Below are 11,012 nucleotides of genomic sequence, written 5' to 3'. Positions count from 1 at the left end.
ACAATTGTTTAAGCAGCTGGTCATTGCCTTGTCAGTTTATTTGAAGAAAAGATTTGTACCAGATTAATCCAAAACTGGCTTGAAATGGTTCTGGTGCCTTTACTTGAGTTCCACAAAACAATTCTCAATTTTCACCTTTGTTAGCCAAACAAGCTTACCGTTGGTTTTAAATAAACTTCACTAATTTATCAACTCGAGGCTATTGTGAAGCCAGAAAATTACCTATGAGAATAGCATCCCACAACTGAAATTACAGTTTATTTACATGGTGTTGCCATTGTCACAAACTGAATGTGTAACCAATACCCCCACAACTTGTTAACGGAATGTGTTGTATTATATATATATATATATGCCCCACAACTTGCAAATGTGCATGCAATACTTTACAAATACTAAACACCTTTCAATGAAAATGCCCCCCCCTCCCCCCCAACAAGTGCACTGCAACCATCTTTTATGTTAAGGTATATCACATACATGGCTACATTGAAGTTTTCCTATAATGTTATAGCTTGCCCTGGTTTGCTCAGTGCATTCAAATGCAGCGCTTTTCTCTTAACTGTTCTGTTTTTGATATCTGGATGCACAGAGCTCGGTCTCGGTCTCCAAGTAGGACACTGTGTTGGTATGGCGAGCTTCTGGCATGCTGCAGATCACAGAACTGTGGTGGGCTCCCAGCATGCTGCACGAGTGAGTAATTTAATTTGCTTCGGGCTCCTGTTCGCACTGTCGTGTCTTATTTTCTGATACTTACTGGCGGACCATACATTATCCCTTAATTGGGATCAATGGACAAATAGCATTTCTTAAGCCCACAAATGTATTAATCAAATCATAATTACTCTAATACATATAATAGTCAAAATTTGGTTGTGATATTCATGTATTTTTAATGCTCCTCAAGCTGAACTTGTTTCCTTGCATTGATCAAGCAATTTGTGGACTGTGAAAAGATGCTTTTTTGTTATCTTGGTAAGAGTGCTCTCAAACACTACATTCCTCCCATTGTGTGTGCTAATGTGTCTGGGTCTGTGTGGTGTATTGGAGCACAGGAATGGCTTTGAGTTCTCAGTCCCATTGGTGTCAAGCTCCCCAAACCTCCACCTGCACCCTCAGATCTGCAAACAGCTCACTCCTCCGGGTCCCCAACACCAAGCTCTGCACCATGGGCGACCGGGCCTTTTGCTCGGCAGCGCCACGCTTATGGAACAGCCTCCCTGACCACCTAAGGGCAACGCAGACGCTGGACTCCTTTAAAACTGGCCTAAAAACATTTTTATTCAAGAAGGTGTTTTTGGCTTTGTGATAAATCACTTCACTAAGTTTTCTATTATGCTTATGTTTACTAGTTTTATTTTATTATTATAGTTTGTTTTTTACTATGTTTTGGCACTCTGAGACTCTTTTGAATGAAGAGTGCGTTACAAATAAAATGCATTATTATTTATTATAAGCGGGATTGGGCATTTATGCTGAAGAATGGAGGAAAAGAGATCCAGGAACTTGAGTGGGCCATTGAGCAGACCCTCTGGCAGTGACATTTTGAATGAGTTTCAAAGCGGAGGGCAAGAACACTGGGGAAATCCAGACCTGTAAGGGCTCCCGTAATTCTTTCAGCTAAATGCACCATTTTCCGACAGTTTGAGACAGAAACAGAAAGCCTAAAAGTAGAGGCATTACCAGGATATCATAGCTACATTGCAATCAAAACTATAAAAAGCTGGAGAACTGGAGCCTTTAAAGCACCAGCAGGAACATATTGGAAATTGTGCTTTACAATCAAGTAGGCAAATCTCTGTTGGTCATTCCACCCTTCCATCACCGCTTGCTCTTGAGTTTTGTCCAACATCATCCAAATTTAGACTAATTACATTACATTTTCTAACAAATGACACTACTAAGGATGCGGTAAAGTGAGCTATAAACTTTAAACCGGCCCATTTTTGATCATAATGTACAAACATTTGAAAATGTCATAAAAGATCAACCGTTACTACTGCAAACTTGTAATTTTCCAGAAAGTATTTGCTAACTAGATTTTTTGGTGAACTGCTGGCCAGTAAGTCCACTCTGCCTGTAACTGCACTCTGACCAAGGCCGTAACTGTAGGGGGTGCAGCAGGTGCGGTGGCACCTGGGCCCGTGGGTCTAGGGGGCCCGTAGCCGGGACATATTTATGTCAAGCTAAATAAATAGCCAAGTCACATTGCCAAAAATACTGCTGTATACTCATATTCAGTGAAAAATTAAACTGACAAGTGTTATAGGCGGAATATGTGCACGGGGGAGGGGGCGTGGTGGCGGCGGTTAGTGATATACCCTGATAATTTCACAGTTTTAAGTGTTATAGGCAGAATATGTGTGCGGGGTGAGGGGGCATGGTGGTGTCGGCGGCTACAAACATGAAAAAAAAAGGGCACTGGACTGTAAAATGTTCGGGAACCACTGCCTTCCGCCACTGACTAGGGCTCATCATAATAGCCTGCCCGTGGTAACTACGTTACGCCACTGACTCTGACTGTAACTCTACTCTGCCTGTAACTCCACTGAAATGTGTTAAATCAACACTGCTTTTCTCTTTCAGTTTACAAAATGTATTTTGATCCCATATAAAACAGATACAACTTTAACAAGTATTTCCAATTAGAATTTTACAATTGAAGTTATTTGATGCATTGGAGTTCTTTCTGTGATCATGCAACTTCAACTTTATGGTGGTTGGCAGATTAACAAGGAGACATACATTGATTGCAATCTTACACAGACCAGATTGTTATGTCACTTCACCTAGAAGACAGTTGCAGTTCACTCCTGACACTTTGACAGTAGCTGTGCATTTCTGGCCTATAAGACCTCTGGGGAATGGGGGATTGGGTTTCTGTTGAGTGTGACTGAATGGAAGCTTTAGTCGGAGTTTTGGCTTTGGGACATTTACGTTGGCTTCCAGCCCCTGATCGTCCCACATCAAGGACTGGTTTTAGTTTAACTTCAGTTCGTTCTGTTCTTCCCATGCTTGTCATTTTCGTTTGAACTTCCCTTCAACTAGTTCAGGATTTGGCTCATCAATGCAAGACGGGGCCATGTGGCCATCCTCGCCGCACTTGAAACAGTAGCCTGGGCGGGGCTTCTTTGTGAGTCTCCATTCTACTGAGGTGTTGTCCCCAGCGGGGTTCTTGGTTGGGGGCTTTTGTTTCTTACTTGATTTAACAGGAGTCTGGCGTGTGCCCAGTGCCGCTGCTAGCCATGTTGGTGCCCTAAGCATAACTCCTTTATGATCACAGCATCAAAACTGCCTAAAAGCTCCACTTCCTTTAAGAAGTTGCCATTGTCTGGCTCATACAGACACTGTGAAGAGCCTCTAAATGGCAAATTCCTTGAGGCAAGAGATAGGGTTATTTTAAGTAAGCGCTTGAGAACATCTCGCCACCTTTTTTCTGCCTCCAGCAATGTCAGTTCCTAGTGGTCTATTGTCATATTTTTCTGTAAACGCATGTCCAGTTCTCTCCATTTAAACATGCACTGGGCATGGTCTGAGCTACATTCACGACTCTTCAATCTACTGTTTATGTTGGACCAGTCACTGTAGCCCTCATCTGCAGTCAGCTTTATAGGTTTCAAACTGAAAAGCTTACACGCAAAACAGAACACAGCATTGCTTTGTTGCGAGTAAACAAGCCAACTTCTCAAGATTTTCTCTCCATTTGAGAGTGTTTTGAATTGTAGGCTACTATGAAACGCCCTGCCCTCTAGTCCCCTTGGACAATTAAAATCTTATGGGATTTTAAATAGACCTCTTCGTACTATTTCAACACGATCCGCGTCTAAAACTTGTGGCGCCCAAAGAGCAGGATCAGTTGGAGGGGGCACGACGCAGGTCTCTACATTGTCACCTGCTGATGTACTCTCAATGACAGGACTTGTGCTTTCAGAGGTGGTGGTTCTCTGCGGATCTGTCCCTTAACTGCTGGTTGAGGGTTGTTGATCATCAGGGCTTGGTATTGTGGAGTCTACAGACCTGCAAGACGGTTGCCCCTCGTCTGCATCTACATCTTGGTCACGTGCTTCTCCTTGTACATATCTCAGAATAGACCCTGCATTCATTTTGAAATACGACGAAAAAGGTATAGAAAGAGACAAAAGAATCTTATACCAAAAAAACTATAAACATTTAAAACTGAAAGCATGCAGCCAAGGTGCTCCCCCCCCTTATTTATCAACTATTTGATAAATCTAATCTAATATAAAAGCATCTAATCTAATATAAAAGCATCTAATCTAATATTAAAGCAGAATAGAATGTAAAGTGAAGTAACATCTAGCTGGCGTCAGTTAGGCCTACTTGTAAAATGCATAACTATGATGATTTTTCAGTCGACTATTTTTTGGTGTGCCATCATTCAATGCTGCTTTAAGTGAAGCCATCTGAGTTTGTAACTCTGCAAGCTGCTTTTCAAACATACGAGTGTTGCTGGGGGATGCCTGATCTGCACTGTTTGCAATATCAGTCTCTTCAGTATAGAAGTCTCCCACTGAATGGACATTAGTCTGCGCTTTGGCTTTTGGGAAGCCTAAGTGCTGTTTCATTCGACTAGACTTAGCCTGCTTGGCGGTCTTCTTCAGTACGCAGCGAGAGAAGCAATTCAGAGAATGAGGGTGGGTTCTTTTTCTTCTGCTCTAGTTGCAGACTGGTAATTAAGGCATTATTCCAGCAGCCTCTGCAAAACTGCTTAAGGAGCTGCAGTTCTGATTCAGCAGCAGGGATGCCACCTCTCTTCACAACTTTACTCAGGACTGTCTGCAGTCGCTGCAAGTAGCTGGACGGTTTCTCGCCTGAGTTCTGATTGGTGTTTAAAAAACCTTGCAAAAAGTGAATCTCCATCATCAACAGTGTCATAAGCTGAATCAAGAAGACAGAGATAGTTGTGAGGTGATGCTTTTGGTCCTAGATGCTTCACAATATGGGCAGCAGGGGGCAGAAGACTTTCCATTATCATCCCGACAGTGTGCTTGTCAGACACAGAGGTGTCGGCGAGGAGGAACTCTACATTGCTGCGCCAGGTGTCATAGTCAGACTCAGAGCAAGGGCATGGGACTTTTCCAGAGAAAGGCCTAAGCTTGACACGGCCTTGATATGACGAAGGCGGGTCACTATTCTTGATCACATGCTCTACCACTACTTTTTGGACTTCAGGAGGGGTGAAGTGTTCAGGGCTTAAGCCATAGGGCTGTGGCCTGAGTGGGTCTAGGTCAATGAAGTCAGTGACTCTTTTAACTGGGAGTGGAGAATCAGGGGCAAGTGATTCAGGCTGGGTTTTAGTGGACTTCTGGAGTTTAGCTACTTCATCTAATAAGAGTTTCTCAAAGTCAGCTCCACTAAGTTTTGCAATGCCTTTAAGTTCAGCTAAGTAAGAGTCAGTTAAGTTTGAGCTTTTGTCTGCCACACACAATGGCGCCTTAATGCACGGGCTTACCTGGACTTAAGCCCGGGGCCTCGACCAATCAGGGGCCTCTTAATAATAATACAAAATAATAATAATGATGATGATAAACGTCCGTATACGCGGTGTGATTACTCTGCTCTACATTGGCATCTGGTGGTGGATGTGGAGGTGGAGGGAGGCCCCCCCTTATCTAAACAAAATGTAACAAAATGTAACAAAAAAAAATTCGATTTGCAACAGTCATTGAGCCGGTCCGGTCGGTGCCGTGGTGAAAAAAGTGTTCACATCCAAGTGGAGCTCGGAAAATGAAGAAAATCAGACAGGCTATATTATCAAAGAAAACTTTGCCAAAAGTTAAAGACTTTTTAAAAAAGCAATCAGAGGACAGCACTACTAACACACTGCCAAATTAAGTGGAGGATAGACTTGATGAGGACAAGGTAGGCCTATCTATTGGATCAAGCTTCTCTGTTTAGAACTAAAATGTAGTACATCGTCATTCATTCTTATGACTTTCGTGTAAATATTGCCCCTCCAGTCAAAAATCAGATATCTCTACACTAGTATCATGTAAAAAGCTACCACGATTGTGCTGTTAGAGTTAGCTGCACAGCTAGAACTACCTGTGAAAGAACTAGCTATAGCGCTAGCTGCTGCTAGATGTTTGTAGTGACAGGTGCTAGCCATAGCTATTGCGTCAAGTTTGACAGCGAGTTTGCGGTTGGAAAGACCCGGAGAAAGACTTTCTAGTGATCCGTTTATGATTGTCTTATTAGGCCTTTCCTAAATCAAATGTGTTCCTTCATTTGATGGCACCTTGCCAATTTAATTAAACACCATATGATGTGCGCAGTTAGCAACGAAATTAATAAGTAAATTAAATTAAATCATTCTCTTTTATTCACACGTTTTTATGTGCAGTTAGCAACGAAATATTTATCGTGTCGTGCGTACATGTTGAATATAGCCTAACTGCAGCGTCAGTAAGCCTTCGGTATGTGTTTTTCGCCTAACCTGTTATATTGTGGAAGGTTGTCTTGTTGATTGTCATTCTGTCCATTTCCATGCGTACCGTTTTATTCAATAAATGGCAGAGAGCCAAAGATCACAGTTCTCGAGTCAACTCGTTTTTAAGATTGTTATTTTATTTTAAACAAGATAATATATACAAGCTATGTATACGGTTCAATCACGCAGGCAATGATCTTGTGTGGGCTATTTGGCTATATCGCTGTTGAGAAATTGATTGTGCGATTAGCGGGCGGGGGGCCTCCAAAAATGAAAAATGAAGTCCATTAGCCCAGGGGTCTCGAGTGCTATTAATAATCAGAATTGCAAGTGATTCTGATTATTAAGACAGTTCGTTATGGGTGAATTACTCTATACTAGGCTAAATGAAGATTACCTATCGCACTTGTAAATGAGCAAGCTAATATGGTTATAATGACATAATTACTACAGTTTACCATTCACTATTAGCTCACTGTAAAGAGCATGACGAAGTAGACGAACCCGTAAACGGGACACAACGCTGGTTTGTCATGATTTTAAATGTATGATTTTATGAGCCCATTCATGACAGCTGACGTAATTTCGCCCGTGTTGCTGTTGTGACGTCATGTTTGGGGTTATACTGGAGTTACCAGAGTTCGACACCATTGCGAACACCAAACCAGAACAGTGGATGGTCAAATGCCCACTAAACATACTTTCCTTGAGCCAAAATGCAAGCCCGACCAACGCTAAGCGTTATTAATATATCGGAAAACCGGTATGGCGACACGCCTCTTACTATACTGACTGTTCTGAGGAAAATTGGCGATTCCGAATTGTCAAGAGCAAAACAGGTAGATTTCGTGCAGTATGTACATGTAGCTTGTAACTGAGTTTTAATTTTGTAATCGTTCGGGAGCCGAAGATGTTAATTAAGTGCACTTAATGTTCATTTTTCCATATTGTCTGCTTGAGTGAAAACGTTTTTGTCCCAGTCTTGTGTTGCCTATGGTCATAAGTAATTTATTATTTACCTACTATAACTAGGGACACGCTGTGTAGTTTGTATAGCCCTTATCCTTTTGTATGGCAACTGTATCTTGCTATGTGGAATGATCCTTTGGTAATGTTGGCATCCAGTTCTTAGCAGAAGAGGTGGGGGTTGTCCTGACCAGAGTAAACACGACGTTGTATGGCTATCGCTTGGCAAATACTGTATTAGAAGAGGAAAATGGGAAAATTGTGCCCTCATCTGATCCAAATGAGAGAGAAAGGCGCAATGAGATGCTTGCTGATATTGAGAATTTCCTGATGTCGAACCTTGAGAGGAAGAGTGACTTAACCATTGTCTTGGAGTGTCTCGAAAGCATGCGTAAGTTATAGTTAGAGAAAGTTTATGTTACCAGGTTGGTTGATACAAGTCTTACCTTCCTTATGTTTTTTTTCCAGATGAAGACTTGAATGGGTTGGAGGTGGATAAGGATTTAATTGAGGTTAATAACATCACAAGAGCATGGGTAGCATTGCAGGATACAACGATCCAGAGGTCCCTGTCAAGTATTGAGACTGGTGTCATGTGTCTCCACAAGCTTTGCGACCTTATTTTTAGCGGGAATAGAAAGAAGACCGCAAAAGAGAAGCATGCAGGTATATAAGGTTTTTGTGCAAATGATTACCCTGTCTATTACTGTCCCCCTCCTCAGTTTTCATTTTCTCATAAATTCAGGCAGGAAGGCAGGTGATACTTGGTGTTGGTGGAGGGAGAGCCGTGTGAGTGCTCACATGGTGCTAAAAATCCAGGCGCTCCAGCCTCCCTCAACTGAGCAGTTGCTAAATGATACCCAGTCGGGTCCCCGGGCTGCCACAAACCTTTCCTTCATGCTGGAAGACATGGCCAAAGCATACACTTCCAACAAAGCCATGAGCATGGCTTTCCAGTTTGCACAGACAGGTTTAAGTAACCTCAGTGATGCCCTAAAAGAACGGTCGCAAGAGGTTCAAGCTCTCCAGGATGAGGTGGACAGGCTGCAGTCCAAGGACAGACTGGCTGAAGTGGATCAAATGCTTAAGAAGCTCAACATGGCAAATGCACAGATAACCCAACTGACACATGAAAACAACACTCTTAAAGGAAACAATGCGCAGCTCCTCAAACAGATTGAGGGACTGCAGGACCAAGCCTTTGACGAAAAATATTCTGTGGATCCCCAGGTCATTGCACCAACTCCAAAACAAGCCAAGCATGAGCAACCAAGCAAGCCTGAGCAACTAAGCAAGCCTGAGCAACCAAGCAAGCCTGAGCAACTAAGCAAGCCTGAGCAACCAAGCAAGCCTGAGCAACCAAGCCAGCCTGAGCAACCAAGCCAGCCTGAGCGCAAGATGCTTAAACAGGAAAAAGAGAAGCCAACAAAGGTGACTCGGATCATTTATGTTGAGAAGAAAATAAGTGAAAACTGTGATGAGCCAGTAGCTAGCCCAGTGGATGTATCTAGGGAAGAGTCGCCAGTGCCAGAGAAGGTCAGTGTCTTTGCAGAGGTAGAAAAGGAGAGCAGAAATCTGTTGAGTAACTTCCAGGTCTATGTCTCTGACCTCATGAAAGAATCCTTTGAGAAGAATATGCCAGATCAAATGGAAAAAATGGGCCTGGATCCCCATAAGGCCAATGATGCAATTCAGCTCTACCTCTCTTTGCAAAGCAGCCTTCGTACTACTTTTGAAAAGATCACCTCCAACATGAATATCAGCTTCCCCTCAGGCATTCTAGATCTGCCTGTAATGGATGAACATCTTAAGCAGGACCAATATTTAGACAGCACAGCCACGCCAGGACAGATGCTACAAGACATAAACAAGATATTTAATACATGTGAGGAGGATTTTGAGAATGTGTCTGAAAGTGTGCAGGGTCTTCAGGAAGAATTGAGAGACCAGAATACAGATGTGTGTGAGCAGCTGAAGAACATCCATATCAAGGGCAAGGAGCAGTCCTGCAAGATGCGTCTGGTCTGCAAAAACTTGATGGAGATGGACAAAGACGAGAACAAAGACAACAACGACAACGACAACGACAACGACAACAACAAACCCCCTAAGCCCAAAGTTGACACACAAAAGCAGCGACATCCTGGAAACCATCGCTTGTCCCCTTTATCCTCTGTTGCTGAGAAGCCCAAGATCAGACAGCTCAGTCATAAAGAAGAGATACCTCCTAAAATACTGCAAAATAGCCCAGTTGTGAAAATCAACGCCCAGCAGCCTTTTGAAATCCCACAAATTGATGCCAAACCATTCAGGGAACTTCTGGAGCGCTATGAGAAAGAAATGGCATTAGAGGGGGAGAGGATCATGAGAGAGGAGATGAGGGCAGGGAAGCACCAGTTGAGCGTGGAATCCCAAATGACCAATCTGAGAGTCTTGCACCGGGCACTACTCAATAAGCACATATCCACAGAGCTATACTTCTTTGCCAAAGACCTCATCAAGTACAGTCTAAGTGTTAATCAAATGCGACTTGCTTGCCTCATGAGGAAGTTCATTGCCCATCACACCCTGCGGCAAGTCAGGTATAGACACCGCAACAGTACGCTAATGTTTTTGATTTATATAGTTTGTGGTTTTACGGTGGTATTGGATTGACATGCTTTGAATCAGTTTTGATGTAATATTTCCAGGCGCAATCTAAATATCAAGGTTGTTTCTGCCCGTGAGCATAATGACGGACCAGCACTGAGAGATCTTTATATCTTCCTGACTAAAATGGAGGGGTATCAGAGTTCAGTGATGCAACGCTGGAGAGTGAGGCGAATGACCATTGAAGACCAGCGCCGAACCTGTTTAGCCAAAACACTTTATTTGTTTAGACAGGTAAGGGGATTAACTAGGCAGAGAGCATGACATTAATTCAAAATGGTAATTCATTGGTGGTAATAAACATTTTCAGTAATTCAAATTAACATTCTCAAGTTATAAGCTATTAACTTTACTGGTAATGTTGCAAGGGGTAAATTATCACAAATAGTGTTATTTCAAGCGGGTGTACTAAAAGTGTGAAAGTCTGTTACGTATTGAGCTCTTTCCCACTGGACCTTTGCAATCAACTGATTTGTTTCTTTGGTTGTAGTTTGAGCTGGATTTGGGTGTGAATCTTGTCAAACCATACGTCTGTGCTGACAAGTCCCAAACACAGCCATTTTCAACCATTAAACCCCAGTTGACTTTGAATGTTGGCCGTTACCATCATCCCCAACCACGTGTCACACCTTTATCTTGCTTTATGAAACCAGAACTGGGTGCTCTTCCGCAGCTACATGTCAGGTAAAAAGAACATCTCCATCAGTCTCAAACTAAATAAATACAGATACTATTACCTATACAGTACTTATGAAGAACATTATGTAGAGTTCAGATTCTTGCATACAATGCAATAGAGCTGATGTGAATAATTACTTTTTTGTTATCTCATTTGTTATGTTATGTTGTCTTTGTGTGCAGTATCTCAATGCAGCAGCAGAGTGACAAGTCATAATGCAGATCTGACCTCTGACCTCTCTCTCCCTCAGGGAGCTGGGCAAACCAA

At 42.6% G+C, this 11,012-nt stretch overlaps 1 pseudogene; it reads left to right on the top strand.

The window, feature by feature from the left end:
- Nucleotides 1-42, top strand: part of LOC116220167 — a 6,442-nt pseudogene extending 6,400 nt beyond the window's left edge.
- Nucleotides 43-11,012: the final 10,970 nt, after the last annotated feature.

Source organism: Clupea harengus, chromosome 4 (genome assembly GCF_900700415.2).
Source record: "Clupea harengus chromosome 4, Ch_v2.0.2, whole genome shotgun sequence".
Classification (NCBI taxonomy): Eukaryota; Metazoa; Chordata; class Actinopteri; order Clupeiformes; family Clupeidae; genus Clupea; species Clupea harengus.
The sequence above is the reverse complement of the archived record's forward strand: the minus strand, read 5'-3'. Positions and strand labels throughout refer to the sequence as shown.